Source organism: Gymnoscopelus microlampas (assembly GCF_963454915.1).
Source record: "Gymnoscopelus microlampas genome assembly, chromosome: 3".
Lineage (NCBI taxonomy): Eukaryota > Metazoa > Chordata > Actinopteri > Myctophiformes > Myctophidae > Gymnoscopelus > Gymnoscopelus microlampas.
Window position 1 is genome coordinate 19,368,030 of NC_139940.1, and position 19,556 is coordinate 19,387,585.

Below are 19,556 nucleotides of genomic sequence, written 5' to 3' on the forward strand. Positions count from 1 at the left end.
GAAAATGGCCACCGATCGGATTAAAATGCTTTTTAATGAACAATACGGAAGATGCAGGTACGTTGGAGGGCTCGTACATAATTATAACATCCGTGGCCATGAAGTAAGCACTTTATATTTGAAATTTGAATGTTTATGTAGATGTACAGGCCGTAAATGGGGAAGGTGCAAACACAAGGTTGAAGTTAATCCATGACGGTCGTGATGCTGACACCAGCTTTGCAGGCCTAGTACGGTGTAAAGTAACTAAGTACATGTACTCAAGTACTGTACTTGAGTACAATTTTGAGAAACGTTTACTTAACTGGAGATCCAATTTTCAATACATTTACTTCTACTCCACTATATCTCAGAGATAAATATTGTACTTTTACTCCACTACAATGATATGAAAACTTGAGTTAGGGCGCGCTCCCACTGCACTTTTATTTTACCTCTGGGGCAGAATCTGCCAATGTTTTGTCAATGCAAATGCGTGGATTCTTGGAAAAAATCCGCAAGACCAGGAATCCACGCATTTGCATTGACAAAGCATTGGCAGATTCTGCCCCAGAGGTAAAACAAAAGGGTAACCGTCTTCCACGCCGACATCTCGCCACTCCGACTAGTACCAAATAAAAGTGCGGTGGGAGCGCACCCTTAGTAGCTATTTTGTAGCTTTTGATTATTACAAAACATGGACTAACCACTTCAGCCCTAAACACTAGTGTGTGTGTGTGTGTGTGTGTGTGTGTGTGTGTGTGTGTGTGTGTGTGTGTGTGTGAGAGAGATAGTAAAAATAGCAGATCTACAAGCTCACAACGTGTTGCTTTGGTGTGAGCTTGCATTCTTGATATTTTCAAAATATTTGAATACATTTTGAAAACTTTAAGAGACATTTCTGCAGAATGAGTACTTTTACTTTGGTACTTTGAGTATATTTTTGATGCTTATACTTTTGTACTTTGACTCAAGCCTGTTTTAATACAGTACTTTTACTTGTATTTCTACATTGTGGTATTGAGACTTATTCTGTTACAAGTAAAAGTCCAGAATTCAAAATGTACTTATGCAAAAAGTACAAAAGTATTGGCATTAAAGTACCAAAAGTAAAGTACTCATTGTGCACAATGTCCCATTTCAAGTTCTCAAATGTATAACATATGAAAATAGCAGATCTACAAGCTCACAATTCGTAATGATGTGACACATTGTGAGCTTGTAGATGGGCTATTTTCAAATGGCCGAAATGTATATAGGGCTGAAGTGGATGTATGTTTTGCAATAATAATAATCAAAATGAAAGCTAAAGTAAAGTTATACTAATGTTTTCAAATAATTGTAGGAATTGTGGAGTAAAAGTACAATATTTGCATATGAGATGTAGTGGAGTATTGGAAATACTCAAGTAAAGTACAAGTCCAGTGGTACTGGATTTGACGCTCAACAAAAGCTAATTCATCCTTATATTGCATAAACTTGTGTTGCTTTTCATTGGTTTCATGTTAATGTGTATTTTCAGACATTTAACCACTTAAACCATCAACACTAAGTAAACTTTCACTCTGTACTTAGTGTGCTCTTTTCCCCCTCTCTTTGCCGAAAATATCTACAAGCTCACAAAGCTTGTAGATCGGCTATTTTCGGCTAATGTTCCCCTCAGAATAGCGATATAATATTCAAGTGGTTAATGTACAAAAAAAAAAAAATCCTATCACACAAAGATTTGGCGGACCCCCTGTAGTAACTCTGAGGACCCCCTAGGGGTCCCAGACCCCCTGTTGAAGACCTCTGCTCTAATGGGTTTATAAATATGCACACATGTGTGCACCGATGGATGCCTGTTGATGCTGTTTGCCTAAACCTTGTACGGCACTTTGCACAGCTTCTGATGTTTTGAACCCATTAAGACCTGGAACGCATCTGTGTCACTTTTTCATTTGAGCTTAAAAAGCATCATTTTACACTTTGGCTTTTCAAAAATAGCAGATATACAAGCTCATAGCGTGGCACCGAGTGCCGCGCTATGAGCTTGTAGATCTGCTATTTTAGAAAAATTGTGAATATGTATGTATGTATGTATGTATGTATGTATGTATGTGTATGTATGTATATATTTTTCTTTTAAAGCAAACATTAACTCAAATCTTTGCTTCTGGGGGGTCCCTGGAACAAAATATTTTGAGGTGTGTGTGGGGGGGGGGGGGGTCCGCGGCCAAATTCATGTCATTTTGGGGGTCCTTCACATGAAAAGGTTTGAAAACCACTGATATAGAAACATACGTTTTTCAGAGAACCGTTGACATTTGGCAGAATCGGAACCTCAGACTTCAATTGGTTAGATGTGCTGTGTGTAAGGGCAAGTGATGCTGGTGTTCCGTTATGCAGATTACGCATTATTTGGTGTCAGCCCTGGTACCGTGTGTGTGTGTGTGTGTGTGTGTGTGTGTGTGTGTGTGTGTGTGTGTGTGTGTGTGTGTGTGTGTGTGTGTGTGTGTGTGTGTGTGTGTGTGTGTGTGTGTGTGTGTGTGTGTGTGTGTGTGTGTGTGTGTGTGTGTGTGTGTGTGTGTGTGTGTGTGTGTGTGTGTGTGTGTGTGTGTGTGTGTGTGTCTGGCACCTGAGCATGGGTCCTGCAACTTTGACATCTGTCTTTGGTACCGTTGTGCAAATCTTGCCTGTAAATCTATGGTTCCTCAGTGAAGCAATTAAGGGGTCTTTGGTTGTTGTCTTCCTTGTTGACTTCACCAGTCTCGCAGAACTTGGTCCTAAGTTTGGAAATGACATTTACTTGTAACTTGTACATTTAGTCCATGAGCCAGAGCCCCAAAATTGAGCAATGATTATCGAAAGAGTGGGCAAAACCATACCTATATTAAATTGTTTATAGGGTCAATATAAGTAAATAAATATATGATAACCTTTCCACAGGAGCAGCTTTTTCATATTTATCACACATTTTGTTATTTTCCCCATCCGTACATGACAGGTGAAAAAATGACAAAATTTAAAAAATAGTTATAATAATGAAACTTCCCCAGTTGATTACTTACATGAAGACAATGATTTTTTGTACTACAAGTTTTCTGAATTTGTATATTTAAATATGCAAATTGGACATTTAGTCCATGACCCAGAGCCCCAAAATGTAGCCAGATATTGAATATTCCCTCGTTAAAAAAACCTTTGACTCCAACATCTTAACAAAATTAAATAAGAATGCTGACTCTGGCTTTGTCCAATGTTGATTCTGGAAAGTTATGCAAATTCGGGCATATTTTCCTAATGCATAACTTGTAATACGATAAATCATTGTCTTCATGTAAGTAATCAACTGGGGAAGTTTCATTATGATAACTATGTTTTAAATTTTGACATTTTTTCACCTGTCATGTACGTATGGGGAAAATAACAAAATGTGTGATAAATATGAAAAAGCTGCTCCTGTGGAAAGGTTATCATATATGTATTTACTTATATTGACCCTATAAACAATTTATATAGGTATGGTTTTGCCCACTCTTTCGAATTAAATCTTGTCTGGCTCATGGACTAATTGCAGTATTAAGTGTGATGACATGAAGGCATGAATGCAAATTTGACTTGATTTTAGCAACGTTCCTGAGCTGGAAGAAACATGATTGTGCAAACCCCTGTCACTTGACCGTTGAAGGACAAAGTGTGCAGTGGTGTAAACTAAGTACAAGCTCACAATGCACGCAGTGTGTTGTGACCTTGTAGATTGGCCATTTTTGGCGACTCGATTTGTGTAGAGTGAAAGAAGAGCATACAATGCACGCAGCGTGTTGTGACCTTGTAGATTGGCCATTTTTGGCGACTCGATTTGTGTAGAGTGAAAGAAGAGCATACCAAATAAAATGCAGTCTTTACAGGTCTGTGTTATCAAGTACAGAGGGTTTAAGTGGTATTTGACGCTCAACAAAAGCTAATTCATCCTTGTGTATGACAGAGGACAATTTCACAATAAATTAAAATCTCTACGATTATTGTGTGCGTTTTTAATGATAACGATTATCGCCCCATCCCTTGATTTGATTTTATTAGACGTTATACAGGAAAAACACATGTTCATTCAACATCATGTTCATCGTAGAAACGTCAAGGATACAGACGCATAAAAGTATTTTCATTGTGGTCCTTGGTCTGAGACAAACAGACAGCACTGCAACAGAATACATACAGTTAGACAGTACAGTAATAAATAAAACAATCAAAAGCTACACTACCTACAGCATAAATACATATAATCGCATTGCTAACACATAGGTGACCCTACTATTGGGCAACATTTTCTAAAAGCCATGCTTTGACCCTTATCTTAAAAAGGAGATGGCTGCTGGTGCTCTTTATAGTCAGGGGTAGAGGGTTCCAGTTGACTGCTCCTCCAAATCTAAATGAGCGTTTTCCCATTTCAGTGGTGAACGTGGGCATGGTCAGGTCTGCTATGCTGGCTTTGGTTAGGTTGGAATGGGCTTCGCTACGCTTCTGAAAGAGCTTACATAGGTACACAGGGGCGCTGTTTATGTAGATGTTATGCACCAGGTTCAGCTGTAGTTGAACTGACCTGGCTGCCAGAGGGAGCCAACCCAACTGGTGGAATTTATGTTGGTGGAAATTATGTTTTCCAACATGGTCCCTTGCAGACAGCCCCAAGACAGGCCTGACCAACCTATTTTGAGAAACCTGCAACTTCTCTTTTAGGGCTTTGTTTAGGCCACTGTACCATGAGCCAATAGCATAGTCGAAACAACATAAAACCAGTGAGTTTGCTAATATGCGAAGACTGGCCGAGTCCAGAAACTGCGCTTTCCTGGCTAAGAATTTGGTTCTGCCATTCACCTTACTGATGGTCTTAAGAGCCATGGTTTCACCACCCAGCCTGCGATCTACTGTAGCTGACAACCAAGGTAGCTGACTGGGGGTTTAGCTGGAAAGGACAGGCCCCAAGAGTGATACTGGGTGAGGCCAGTTTGTGCAACCTGGGCTGAGAACCAAGTTGTGACAGGATACAGTATACGTATTGCCTCACTTCACTGGCTCCCTGTCAATTTTAGAATTGATTTTAAGGTCCTTTTTATTTGCTTTTAAATCTTTAAACAGGTTAGTAGTAATAGCTCCGCTGTACCTCGCTGAGCTCCTGGAACCATTACACCCTTAGCCAGGGCTCTGAGGTCTTGCCGCTCAGTCGTTACTGGGCGTTGGCAAAGACTAGCAAAAAGACCAGGGGTGGCCGCACTATGAGCTTGTATATCTGCTATTTTTGAATAGCCAAAGAAATCTAAAATGACACAGATGCTTTCCCGGTCTTAATGGGTGAAAACCCACCTATTATCTTTGGATTTTAATGTCACTGGATCTTCTAAGGATCTTCTAATGCAGGGGTCTTCAACGTTTTCAGGCCAAGGACCCCCTCTCTGAGAGAGAGGGATGGAGCAGGGACCCCCTCTATATATAGCATAAACTTGTGTTGCAGATTAAAGCTTTTCATAGATGTTTCATGTTAATGTGTATTTTCAGACATTTAACAACTTAAACCATCAACACTAAGTAAACTTTCACTCTGTACTTAGTCTGCTCTTTTCCCCTCTTCCTTTGCCGAAAATAGCCGGTCTACAAGCTCACAACGCCTCGTTGTGAGCTTGTAGATCGTCTATTTTCGGCTAATGTTCCCCTCAGAATAGGGTTGAAGTGGTTAATGTAAAAACAAAAATCCTATCTCAAAGATTTGGCGGACCCCCTGTAGTAACTCTGAGGACCCCCCCTAGGGGTCCCGGACCCCCTGTTGAAGACCTCTACTCTAATGTGTTTTAACTATGCACAAATGTGTGTTGATGCTGTGTTTGTCTCAACCTTGTACGGCACTTTTCTCAGCTTCTGTTGTTTATTAAATGTGCTCTATAAATAAAGTTTGATTCCATATGCTAGGCTGTGTATGTTGTGACAGGATACAATCTACGTATATATCTGGCCCTCGTCTCTCTTGAATTAATATTTGTTTCTTTCTTTCTTTCTCAGAGTGGAGACGGACTGTGCCGAGGTTGTCCTTGTGCTATAAATGCCTAGAAGACTGAGGCTCTCACCTACAGTATAACACCCTCCCAGACACCAGGAGACTGAGGTTTTCGCCTACAGTATAACCTCCCAGACACCAGAACACTGAGGTTCTCGCCTACAGTATAACACCCTCCCAGAACATCCACCTCTAATGACTCACTATCTGGTGAAGCTACAATGTGCAGGTGAGATTTTTGTGACTACCTGAGGAAATTATGTGTGTGTATATATATATATATATATATATATATATATATATATATATATATATATTTATTTATTTTTTTTATTTATTTTTTTAAGGGTGTCACGATACGTACCGAAATTGAAAGCCGTATCGCGATTCTCACTGTCCCGCGTCCAAGGCAGTGTTGCCAAGTCTGCTTATTATAAGCTACTTTGGGCTCGCTTATTTTGGACTTCTCTTTATAGACCTGGTTGCTTGTTTCTCTCACAATATCTTGCAACGCTGGTTCAAGGGAAGCCATGCGTTCGCTGTTTTTTCTGTACATTCCTCCTTCCGGGCAAAGGGAAGCCTCACAGCCGGGTTGACAGAGAGAGAAACCGCGTGTTTCTTCCCATACTCTCACATAATTCGACCCGCGGATCTTACTCAAGAAATAACGAAACGAGCGCAGTCTCGTGACATGCAAACCTTTTCAGTGATGGAGAACGCTGGATTTGAATATTCAAACAGTGTATCTAGAATGTTACAAAGGGCCATGGCAGCAGTTCGCATTTCAGCAAAAGTGTGTTCCCTGCGATGTATGAGAAATTAAGGCAAGAGTTACTAAAGGGCTGAGCCATGTAGAATTAATGGACTGTCTTAACTAGAATGCTCCTCCTCATAGCAGAGATTTTCGCCAATCTCCGCCAGGCCGGGTTGTCTACCCAGGGCCCACAATGTTTGAAAATAGCAGGTCTACAAGCTCAATACAGCTTGTAGATCGGCTATTTTTTAGATAGCCTAGGTATAAAATATGGATAAAGCAGTTAATGTATGTTTTATGACATAATAATTTATATATGCAAAGTAACTAGTAAACTAAAGTTTTCAAATAATTGTTGTGGGGTTAAAGTACAATATTTGCCTCTGAGATGTACTGGAGTAAAAGTACTGAAAATTGGAAATACTCCAGTAAAGTGAAAATACCTCTCAACTGTACTTAAGTACAATACTTTTATTCTGTAAAGCACTTTGAATTGCCCTGTGTATGAAAAGTGCTATATAAATAAAGTTGCCTTGCCTACTTGAGTAAATGTACTTACTTACTTTACACCACTGTCCATATGATCCAATGCCAAAAAACACAACTAAATGGTTAATCACATGTATTTGTATGACAGTCGTCAACTTAAATGTTTTAATTGTCACAGCCCTAGGCATAGCCTACTTCAGGGGTCTTCAACGTTTTTCAGGCTGAGAGATGAAGCAGGGACCCCCACAGCAGGGACCCCCCACTACATATTGTGTAAAATTGTGTTGCAGATTAAAGTTTTTCCATAGATTTCATAGATTCATTGACTCTCAGTGTTTTGTAAATTAGTGGCAGACATTTAACCACTTAAACCGTCAATAGACCATTTTCAAACATCGGCCATATTGCCATTAAGTTAACCCTTTCAGTGCGATTCAGTGCCAGACCTATTTCTGGCTGTGTTTGCCCACTGCCAGCGATTTTTCAATTTTGTTACCGTTTCAAGTAGCCACAGAATATTTATCTCCAGTATGATCGATCCCCTGATGTTAAAACCAGGATACAGTATACGTATCCTAAATGTGGCTCTCGGTCACTTGAATAAATCTTTATTTCTTTGTTTGTTTTCTTTCAGATACTCAAGTATACATCCTGGCAGAGGTGTTGCAGGGGGGGGAGGGGACCACCCCCTTCCTCTTCATTATAAGATAGAAACTAGAGTGGAGAGAGTTTTGCCGAGGTTGTTCTTGCCTGCACCCTCCTGTGAAACTACCCAGCCTGCACCCTCCTGTGAACCGACCCAGGCTGCACCCTCCTGTGAACCGACCCAGGCTGCACCCTCCTGTGAACCGACCCAGGCTAGACCCTCCTGTGAACCGACCCAGCCTGCACCCTCCTGTGAACCGATCCAGGCTGCACCCTCCTATGAACCGACCCAGGCTGCACCCTCCTGTGAACCGACCCAGGCTGCACCCTCTTGTGAACCGACCCAGGCTGCACCCTCCTGTGAAACGACCCAGGCTGCACCCTCCTGTGAACCACCCAGGCTGCACCCTCCTGTGAACCGACCCAGCCTACAAAGTCTTTTGAAGAGGAGCTTCTGTTTGCAAAGTCTTTTGAAGAGGAGCTACTGTCTGTAGACAGAGGATCCTCTTCAAAAGACTTTGTAGACAGAGGATCCTCTTCAAAAAAGTCTTGTGAAGAGCCTCTGTCTACAGTGTAGACAGAGGCTCTTCACAAGACTTTGTAGACAGCGGCTCTTCACAAGACTTACCTTAGTGTAGACTCTACACTAAGGTAAGTCTTGTGAAGAGCCGCTGTCTACAAAATCTTTCGAGGAGGAGCCGCTGTCTACAAAGTCTTTCGAGGAGGAGCCGCTGTCTACAAAGTCTTTCGAGGAGGAGCCGCTGTCTACAAAGTCTTTCGAGGAGGAGCCGCTGTCTACAAAGTCTTTCGAAGAGCCGCTGTCTGCAAAGTCTTTCAAAGAGCCGCTGTCTGCAAAATCTTTCGAGGAGGAGCCGCTGTCTACAAAGTCTTTCGAGGAGGAGCCGCTGTCTACAAAGTCTTGTGAAGAGCCTCTGTCTGTAGACAGAGGCTCTTCACAAGACTTTGTAGACAGCGGCTCTTCACAAGACTTACCTTAGTGTAGACTCTACACTAATGTAAGTCTTGTGAAGAGCCGCTGTCTACAAAATCTTTCGAGGAGGAGCCGATGTCTACAAAGTGTTTCGAGGAGGAGCCGCTGTCTACAAAGTCTTTTTCGAAGAGCCGCTGTGTACAAAGTCTTTCGAAGAGCCTCTGTCTACAAGTCTTTTGAAGAGCCTCTGTCTACACCTCCTGTGACTCTCTCTATCCATGGATTTAGCTGCATGGGGGTTTCCTCTGAAGACGCCTTAAGGTAGGAACCTCTTTAGGGCTGTCACGATTATGACATTTAACTTGACGCTTGATTGATTGTCGCTCAAATAGTTGCGATTAACTATTTTAATTGCGTCGTAGTAACATTTTGAATAAAACTTTGTCCGGCTTTTTTAGGCTTCGTAAACAAAAGCCGAACTACAAGCTTTGAGCGTGTAGGTCGGCTATTTCCACAATGATTGGAAAATGTTTGAAATTGTATGAACATTTTTCAACATGGAAACGATTATGACTTATCCCCAAAAAAGTATTGTGATTATCTCAAATACTTGCGATTATGTAATAATTGTGACGGTCCTAAAGACAATGACAATTTTCCTTTTCCTTTGCTGGATGCTGCAGTTGCTTCATGCTGCAGTTTGTAATGGATGATGCTTGTGGTGTATTTCATACTGGTTGGATGATGCTTGTGGTGTATTTCATACTGGTTGGGTGTATGAAATACGAATTGTCGGAGGTCTGTTGATGTGGTTAAAGATGTGTGCTCTTTTTTTCAGATTTCAAGGCTGACGTTGAATCTAAGACTATGTTGGTAGTGTAGTTTGTTTAGTTTGCATTCAATATTTATTTTGATGTGGCAAATCCAGGATTTGGACCTGGTGGTCCATAAGACCAAAGGTCACTTTTTGGTAGGTACCAAAAGGACACTGTTTGGTAGGTCCCAAAAGTCACTTTTTGGTCGGTACCAAAGGTCACCTTTTTCTGGCTGGGATGGGGGGAACTGTATAAATCCGGGCCTGGACCTGGTTATCTTAAAGATCACGTTGCTCAATTTCTAACCAATGCCACTCGCCCACCCGTGGAGTGAAATCACAGCAAGGTAACTATACAACACACACACACACACACACACACACACACACACACACACACACACACACACACACACACACACTCTAATAATGAGCATTTTTCTTTTTTATGTTTGGTAGCTTTCTTTCAGACGAGAAGAAGCCATTCCGGTACACTTCGGCAAAAAATAGAAGGCACATCCTTGGATGTATTCATCACTCTGTGAACCGACCCAGTCTGCACCCTCCTGTGAACCGACCCAGGCTGCACCCTCCTGTGAACCGACCCAGGCTGCACCCTCCTGTGAACTGACCCAGGCTGCACCCTCCTGTGAACCGACCCAGGCTGCACCCTCCTGTGAACCGACCCAGGCTGCACCCACCTGTGAAACTACCGCTGGCTACGCCAAAGACCTCGGCCCGCGGGGGGTTTCCTCTGAAGACTGCTCAAAGTAGGAACCTCTTTAGGGCTGTCACGATTATGATTAACTTGACGCTTGATTAAGTGTCGCTCAAATAGTTGCGATTAGCGGTTTTAATTGCATTGTGGTAACATTTTGAACTTTTTTCTGAATTCGTAAACAAAAGCCGAACTACAAGCTCAAAACGCATCACGTGGTGATGCGTTTTGAGCGTGTAGTTTGGCTATTTCCACAATATTTTGAAAATATATATTAAAATGTTTTTCAACATGGAAACGATTATGACAATTATAACTATTATCCCCAAAAAAGTATTGCGATTATCTGAAATACTTGCGATTATGTAATAATTGTGACGGTCCTAATTTTTCCTTTTCCTTTGCTGTATGCTGCAGTTGCTTCATGCTGCAACATACAGCAAAGGATGAAGTGTTTGTGTTGGATGCTACTTGTGTCGTATGCTGTTCTAACCCTAACCCTAACCTGCTGGGTTTTCTTTTCAGGTTTTTAGACATAGGCCTTTGTAAATCCGGGCCCCTACCTGGTCATTTGAAAAGGTCCAAAAGACCTGGTCATTTGAAAAGTCACTTTTTTTGGGTGTTAAGTCGCGGTGGGGGAACTGTCTAATTTCTTGCCCAAAGAAGAACAAGAATCACATGAAGCTGCTACATTTTATTTCTTGCCCAAAGAAGAACAAGAATCATATGAAGCTGCTACATTTTAATCAAGATGATCTACGTTTTTCCATTTAAAAGTTTTAATTTCTTGCCCGAAGAAGAACAAGATCAAGAACATCATGTCGATGTGTCCCAACATACCTGAACTGAGTCAACGAGATGTACATTTTGAATGACAAATATCTAACCAATGGAGCAACTATTTTGTATTTCTTGCCCACCTTTGGAGTTACATCATCGCAAGGTAGCTATACAATCCAATAGCAATACAAGTGATCAGCAGTTTGCACAAGCATACTCTGCTGTCTACCAGGCCCACTTCTTCATGTATGTTTTGAAGTGTCCAACCCCAGTACGCAGTCTGTTCAGCTAGGTCAATTTCCAGCATAGCAGATCTCCCTCTTTGATGCCGTCTCCTGGGTCCCAGATGTAGCGGCGACAACGTGTGGGCCCATGCAGAAGACTCCCACTCCTGCTTCCAGGATGCCTCCACCCATGCCTTTGTAGACAGGTCCTCAGGGATAGAACTGAGCATCTCTTGTTGTATGGGTGGCGGGACTCGAGTCTGTTTTGAAGGCAATGCTGTCATAGTGTTGTCATGCAGGATATGCCAGTCATCTTTCTGGGCTATCCTTGGGGCGAGGATGTGAGGGTAGCAGCCTCTCGTTGGAGGCCGGTTGAGGCAATTCCTGCTAGCATTGGGAAGTAGAATATAGGGGTGGGATTCAGGCAACCAGTTATAATCCGGAGAACATTGTTAATGGCAGCATCAACCTTTTTGGCATGTGGGCTTCTACACCAAGCTGAGGCACAGTGTTTGGCTGCAGCAAAGACCAGGGCTTGCGTGGGGATTCGTAGTACTTTGGCAGAGGAATCTCAGGACGTACCAGCGAGACATCAGATTGGCGAGACCTTTGATGACACTTTGGCCTCTGGGTGTTGCTTAGAAGACAGTGTCCTATCCAGGTACCTTGGGGCTTGCTGGAACTCCAAGTGATTGTGGTCCATGAACACGTCCAGTTCCCGTTTTGCTTCGCTGTTGTTGACGTGATATGCTGCCAACACTGTCCTCCCAATGCTGAGCTGCAGGCGCCACCTACGAAGGTAGGCTCCTAAGATGTCCATGTGGACATGATGGAAGTCATTTGGGGTAGAGCGGCTGAGTTGGATTTTACAGACCAGGAGTGTTGGTATAGGTAGAGGCATGGCCGAAGAGCTTTGCCCATCACTCACTTCTTGCTGATGCCGAAGTCAAAACACAGTTTTTCCCTCATTGTGATAGCTCTAAGTCTGCAGTACACCTGACTGGTGGCAATAGCCTGGTTGTGATGCGTATATGTGATCAAAAGTATTTAAAAAGACCACAAATGCCGCAACAAATATCTCAACTGTGGTGAGGTTTTAAAGGGTTTAAGGTTTTAAAGGTTTTAAAGGTCTAAGGTTTTTAAAGGTCTAAGGTTTTTTAAGGGTTTAAAAGGTTTAAGGTTTAAAAGGTCTAAGGTTTAAAAGGTCTAAGGTTTAAAAGGTCTAAGGTTTTTAAAGGTCTAAGGTTTTTAAAGGTCTAAGTTTTTTTAAGGTTTTAAAAGGTTTAAGGTTTTAAAGGTTTAAGGTTTTAAAGGTTTAAGGTTTAAAAGGTCTAAGGTTTTTAAAGGTCTAAGGTTTTTAAAGGTCTAAGGTTTTAAAAGGTCTAAGGTTTTAAAAGGTCTAAGGTTTTAAAAGGTCTAAGGTTTTTAAAGGTTTAAGGTTTTAAAAGGTTTAAGGTTTTAAAGGTTTTAGAGGTTCTAAAGGTTTGAAACATGTAAAAGGTTTAAGAGGTTCTAAAGGTTTGAAACATGTAAAGGTTTGAAAGGTTCAAAAGGTTTAAAAGTACAAATGATTTCAAAAATTCAAATGGTAGCCGACATGTCCTAAGTAGGCCAAACGTTGTAGAGTTGGAACAGAGTTTGTAGCTAAAATAATTAAGGGCTAGTTTGCCGTCAAAGAAACGGATGGAACGGGTGAAAAATCCCTTAATTTCAATGGGGAAATTCAAAGTGAAATATCTCTAAAAAATGCAACAACAAATTAGCTTATATCCATTGCAACGGCCAAAGAGCTTACCCTGATTGATCACATCTACGCATCACAACCAGGCAATTGCCACCAGTGAGGTGTACTGCAGACATACAGCTATCACAATGAGGTATATACTGTGTTTTGACTTTGGCATCAGCAAGACGTGAGTGATGTGCAAAGCTCTTCAGCCATGCCTCTCCCTATACTAACACTCCTGGTCTGTAAAATCCAACTAAGCCGCTCTACCCCAATGACCTCCATCATGTCCACATGGACATCTTGGCAGCCTACTTTTGCTGGTGGAGCCTGCAGCTCAGCATTGGCAAGACGGTGTTGGCAGCATATCACCTCAACAACAGTGAAGCAGAAAGGGAACCGGATGTGTTCGTGGACAACAACAAGCTGGAGTTCCAGCAAGCCCCAAGGTATCTGGATAGGACACTGTCTTTTAAGCAACACCCAGAGGCCAAAGTGTCATCAAGGGTCTCGACAATCTGATGTCTCGCTGGTACGTCCTGAGATTCCTCTGCCAAGGTACTACGAATCCCCACGCAAGCCCTGGTCTTCGCTGCAGCCAAACACTGTGCCTCAGCCTGGTGTAGGAGCCCACATGCCAAAAAGGTTGATGCTGCCATTTAGCTACGTTCTCCGGATCATAACTGGTTGCCTGAATCCCGCCTGAATGTTCTACTTCCCAATCCTAGCAGGAATTGCCTCAACCGGACTCCAACGAGAGGCTGCTGCCCTCACATCCTCGCCCCAAGGAAAGCCCAGAAACATGATTGGCATATCCTGCATGACACCTCTATGACAGCGTTGCCTCCAAACAGACTCAAGTCCCGCCGCCCATTCAACAAGAGATGCTCAGTTCTATCCCTGAGGACCTGTCTACAAAGGCATGGATGGGAGGCATCCTGGAAGCAGGAGTGGGGAGTCTTCTGCATGGGCCCACACGTTGTCACCGCTAGATCTGGGACCCAGGAGACGGCGTCAAAGGAGGAAGATCTGCCACGCCGGCAATTGACCTAGCTGAACCGACTGCATACTGGGGTTCGACACTTCAAAACGTGCATGAAGATGTTGGGCCGGCAGCACAGTATGCTTTAGCAGACGGCTGATCACATAATCACCTCTCTGTGTCCTCTACAGATCACCATCGGAGGCCAGTCTCTTTGATGTGGGACCTGAGACGAGAGCGTTGCTGCACGTCATTGAGCTGGACATCTGATGATGATACACGAAAGAAGAAGACGCCCAAGTCTCATACAATTATGAAATATCTGTTTGCTATGTTTGTAATAAATGTTTCATGTTGTCTCGTCCCAATTGTTGATCGCCCCCCTGGGGAAGGGGGGTCCCCACTCTCGGCCTGCACCTTGTCGTGGTGAGTGGGCTTTAAACCAAGACAGGCCATTTAACCACTGTTGTAAGGTAACTAAGTACATTTACTCAAGTACTGTCCTTAAGTAAAATTTAGTTATTTATTTTACTTTACTGGAGCATTTCCAATTTTCACTATTTTTTCTTCTACTCCACTACATCTCAAATGTAAATATTATATTTTTACTCCACTGCAATTATTTGAAAGCTTTAGATACTTGTTAATTTGTAGATTTTGATCATTACAAAACATACATTAACCACTTCAGCCCTATATACATTTTGGCCATTTGAAAATAGACGATCTAACACGCTCACAATATGCATTGTGAGCTTGTAGATCCACTATTTCCAAAATGATTTTATATATTTCATACATTTGAAAACTTGTGACATTCTGCATAAATATTTTCAATAATTTCTATTTTTGGTACTTTGAGTAGATTTTTATACCAATACTTTTCTACTTTTACTCAAGAAAATGTTGAATTCCGGGACTCTTACTTGTAACAGTATTTCTGCATTGCAGTATTGATACTTTTTTATTTCACAATCTGAGTAATGGGCACTTAACACATCTCTTCTGGATGGAGCTCACTACAAGCTCACAACGCGTCGCGAGCTTGTAGATCAGCTATAGCCAAATAGGGCTGAAGTGGATAATGTATGTTTTGTAATGATGATCAAAATCTACAATGATAATCAAAATCTACAATAACTAGTAACTAAAAAATGTAAATTATTGCAGTGGAGTAAAAGTATAATATTTGCCTTTGAGATGTAGGGAATAGAAGTAAAAGTATTGAAAATTGGAAATAATACTCCACAAGTAAAAAATACCTCAACATTGTAGGCCTACTTAAAGGAGGAGTTCACCCAAATAAATTACTTATTTTCTATCAATTGCACACCCCATGAAGCCTTGAATTCATGGATTTATTTTTTTGTGGCATTCCTAAGCCGATACTTTGATGACCGGGTGGGAGACGCAAATAATCTACTTTGTGTCTCCTACCGGATACATTAGCCGGTAGGAGACGGGAATCAAATTATTGGCTTAGGAATGCCACAAAAACAATCATGGGGTGTGCAATTGATAGAAAATAAGTCATTTTTGAGTGAACTACTCCAACTCCTTTAAGAGAAGTTCCACTGCTCCTCAAAAGGACAACTTTATTTTCCATCCTCAATGACGAGCCTACTATTATTATTGCATGTGGAATAACTGCAAGCCAATGTTCAGAGGCATTGTCAGTATTTGTCTTAATTTCTTGAGTTCCTATTTATTTTATTGCCAATAATTCAACTGTAAGCCAGTGTTTTTGAGACATATTGTCTTTTACTGCTATGCAATAAATAGTAAAAAGAAATTCTACATGCATAAATAATAATACAAAAGCTAATAATAAAATCAAATGAAAATAGAAAAGTTAATGTCGAGACCCGTCTTGTTTTAGTAGTGCTGATGATGCCATGAAAAACTGTATTTGGTTAGGTCAAAGCTATGCTAAATCCACCCTTGCCCACTATTAGCTAATATCCGATGACTAGGTCACTTGTGTTGCGCCATAAAAAACAAACGCAACAAACCAAAACAACACAAAAGGCACTGGTCTGGTTCTCCTGGTTTTACTAAGACAGGGTTCAAATCCCTGTGGTGCCCTGCTCATGGTTTGCGTTGCATTTCCATTTCCATGGTGGATTAGAAGCGACTATAGTCCACATAGCACTTCAAACCTATTTGAGAATAGCCGATCTGTAGATCGGCTAGCTATTTTCAAACAGCAATGCAGCTCTCCGGGGAAAAGCTCATTGTGCGTATATGAGCATGAGCGCGAGAAATGTGTTTGGATTAGGGGTTGTAATATTATTAATTTTAAATTGTATTTCCACATGCTGTATTTACTTTGCTCATTTCTTTTCTTGTGTACCTAATTTTTAATGTATATTCCATTCCGTCTCCCTTTGAGAACGGTGAGAAAGCACTATACTGTTTGTTTACGGTGAGAAAGCACTATACTTTTTGTTGACGGTGAGAAAGCACTATACTGTTTGCTGACTGTGAGAAAGCACTATACTGTTTGTTGACGGTGAGAAAGCACTATACTGTTTGTTGACGGTGAGAAAGCACTATACTGTTTGTTGACGGTGAGAAAGCACTATACTGTTTGTTGACGGTGAGAAAGCACTATATTGTTTGTTGACGGTGAGAAGGCACTATACTGTTTGTTGAAGGTGAGAAAGCACTATACTGTTTGTTGAAGGTGAGAAAGCACTATACTGTTTGAAGGTGTGAAAGCACTATACTGTTGACAGTGAGAAAGCACTATACTGTTTGAAGGTGTGAAAGCACTATACTGTTTGTTGACGGTGAGAAAGCACTATACTGTTTGTTTACGGTGAGAAAGCACTATACTGTTTGAAGGTGAGAAAGCACTATACTGTTTGTTGAAGGTGAGAAAGCACTATACTGTTTGTTGACGGTGAGAAGGCACTATACTGTTTGTTGAAGGTGAGAAAGCACTATACTGTTTGTTGAAGGTGAGAAAGCACTATACTGTTTGAAGGTGAGAAAGCACTATACTGTTTGTTGACGGTGAGAAAGCACTATACTGTTTGTTTACGGTGAGAAAGCACTATACTGTTAACAGTATAGGGGTTCTAACGAAACCCTTATAGTACACTAGCCTAACATCACATCGTGTAGTTAGTAGTTGCGGGGTTGTAATGTGACGGTCAAGTAAGTGGAAATAACATCTTAATAGGCTTTGTTAGGTCTTATTATGCTTATTATGCTCTAGGAATTATGTTCCATAATTAGCGTATAACTGTGTTTGTTTGTTTCTGTCTAATAGCAGAGAACACCATTTCTAATAACGCCTTTTGTTACGTTTCATTCAATTTCTAATTAAAACAATTAAGGGATAATAGTGGAAAATAAGGGTATAACAACGTTTGTTTCTTTCTAATAAAAAAACATTATTGCTAATAAGAAACACATTATTTGTAATAACGGCTTATTATGTCAAATTAGTGTACCGTAAATTGTGCTGCGACCAAAATAATTAATCTACAGAATGGCCTTTTTATCTCCAGTCCATATTCAATCTGTGACACCTCTTAACAAATACAGTTTTAATATTATTCATTTTTTTTATCTCTACACCAAATCTCTTCACTGAAAATCTACAAAAAACGCTTGTAGATCTGCTATTTTTGCAGATTGTCACTTCACTTATTTTGACATGGCCAGAATAGGGCTACAGAGGCTTTAAGCACAACACCTGGGTCAGTGAGGAACAGCTGGCCACCACAGTATCCACAGGCGATCCAGGCAGAAGGAAAGGTGATTCAGACGGCACCAAGAGGAGAAATTAATTCCAAGGGAGAGTGAGGGGAGTTTCAGTCAAAGAGTGGGGAGAGCAGAAATAACAGAGAGGGCAAGTGTGTGGCGGATCCATCAATGTCTGTCAGACACATACCGTCTCAAAGGTCAGGTGAATAGCCTTTTGGCTTTGCGTGAGCTGTAAAATCCTGAGTGTTAATTTTACTCCGGAGTGTGGAAATAGACCCTCACGGCAGCTTTTGGGATGTTAGTGCGTGTGCGTGCGTGCATGTTAGTGTGTGCTACACTACAGTAGCTTGTTTGAGTGGTTTTGTTGCCGCACATTTCTGACTGTGTGTGCATGTGTCTGAATGTGTGTTTGTGTTAATGTGTAAATAAATAGTGAATGCTGACATTCTATTTGACTGTGTAGTTGTGTCATCCACTGAGGATTTTCAGCTTGTTTTCAGTGGAAGACCTTCCAGATCCATTGGTGTTTTTCCCCCCTCTGTTTGACAAGGTTTCAACTGTGTTTATGTTCCGATATTTGTTGCTGTTGGGTGGAAACCTTGTATGTCCAAAACTGCTCGTTTTTTATTATTATTTTAAAAATGAAAAAAAGTGAAAATAGCCGATCCACAAGCTCACAACACGTCGCAACTGCTACTTTCACTACTTTTGTGCGACACTCTTGGATGATGAGGTAGGGCTTTCATTTTATGAAAAAACATAAAACGTTTAAATATGGACATACAAAGTTTGTACCGGACAGCGACAATATAGTATAAAAACTGGCACAGGTTTAGCCGTTCTTATTGTATCACCCCCCCCCCACATACACACAGACATGCACAGTCAGAAACACATCTGCACTAAGACACACACACACACACACACACACACACACACACACACACACACACACACACACACACACACACACACACACACAGGCAATAATTTGTGTGCCTGTAATAGTTTATTTTCTCCACTCCCTGTGTCCTGGGGTGAACTCAGCACCCCTGCTTTACCAGATTGCAGGTCTGGCGTTAGCGCGTTACTAAGCCTCTTGGCTAAACATTACCCCCCACGCAGGCCCAGCCAAACATGAGCCGCTGGTTCTATTCCTGGAAGCCGAATATGACGTGATAATGACTCACTCTGACCCCAGAATGATGAAAAAGTAATTTGTGTTGATCCACGGATCTCTTTAGATGATAGGTGTTTAGGAGAGACATTGCGCGGCTGCATGATCAGGGAGATCAAACAGAAGTTGAGGGAGAATGTTTGACAAGATCTATCAATGTCCACCAGCCAGTGGAACATGAAACTCAGGCCGAACATTTTATTTAGATGTCCATTTAAGGTCTTATGTCCGGGTTTTGCTCTTTCGAATGAATTATACTCCTCTACACGTTAAGCCTATGACCTATCATCCCAGGTCTTAAAAACAAAAATCCAGAACGCCACAGTAAAATCCTGAGTGTTAGTTCAACAGTGAACAAATGGGTCCATCTGTACACTCTCAGACTTGAATGAACCCTCACGATTTTACAGTGTGAAACCTGATCGGAGGCAAGCGTTTGTCTTCTTGGAATCCCCCGAAAGAGGAAGGCTCGACCTATATCCAGGGCTGATCCTAGACTTTGTCTGGAAACACATTTCAGTATCTCCGTCCAATTTCCCATTTAATGTGCTTGCTCCATCGCCTGTACGTTGCAGCGATCCAGCATAACCCC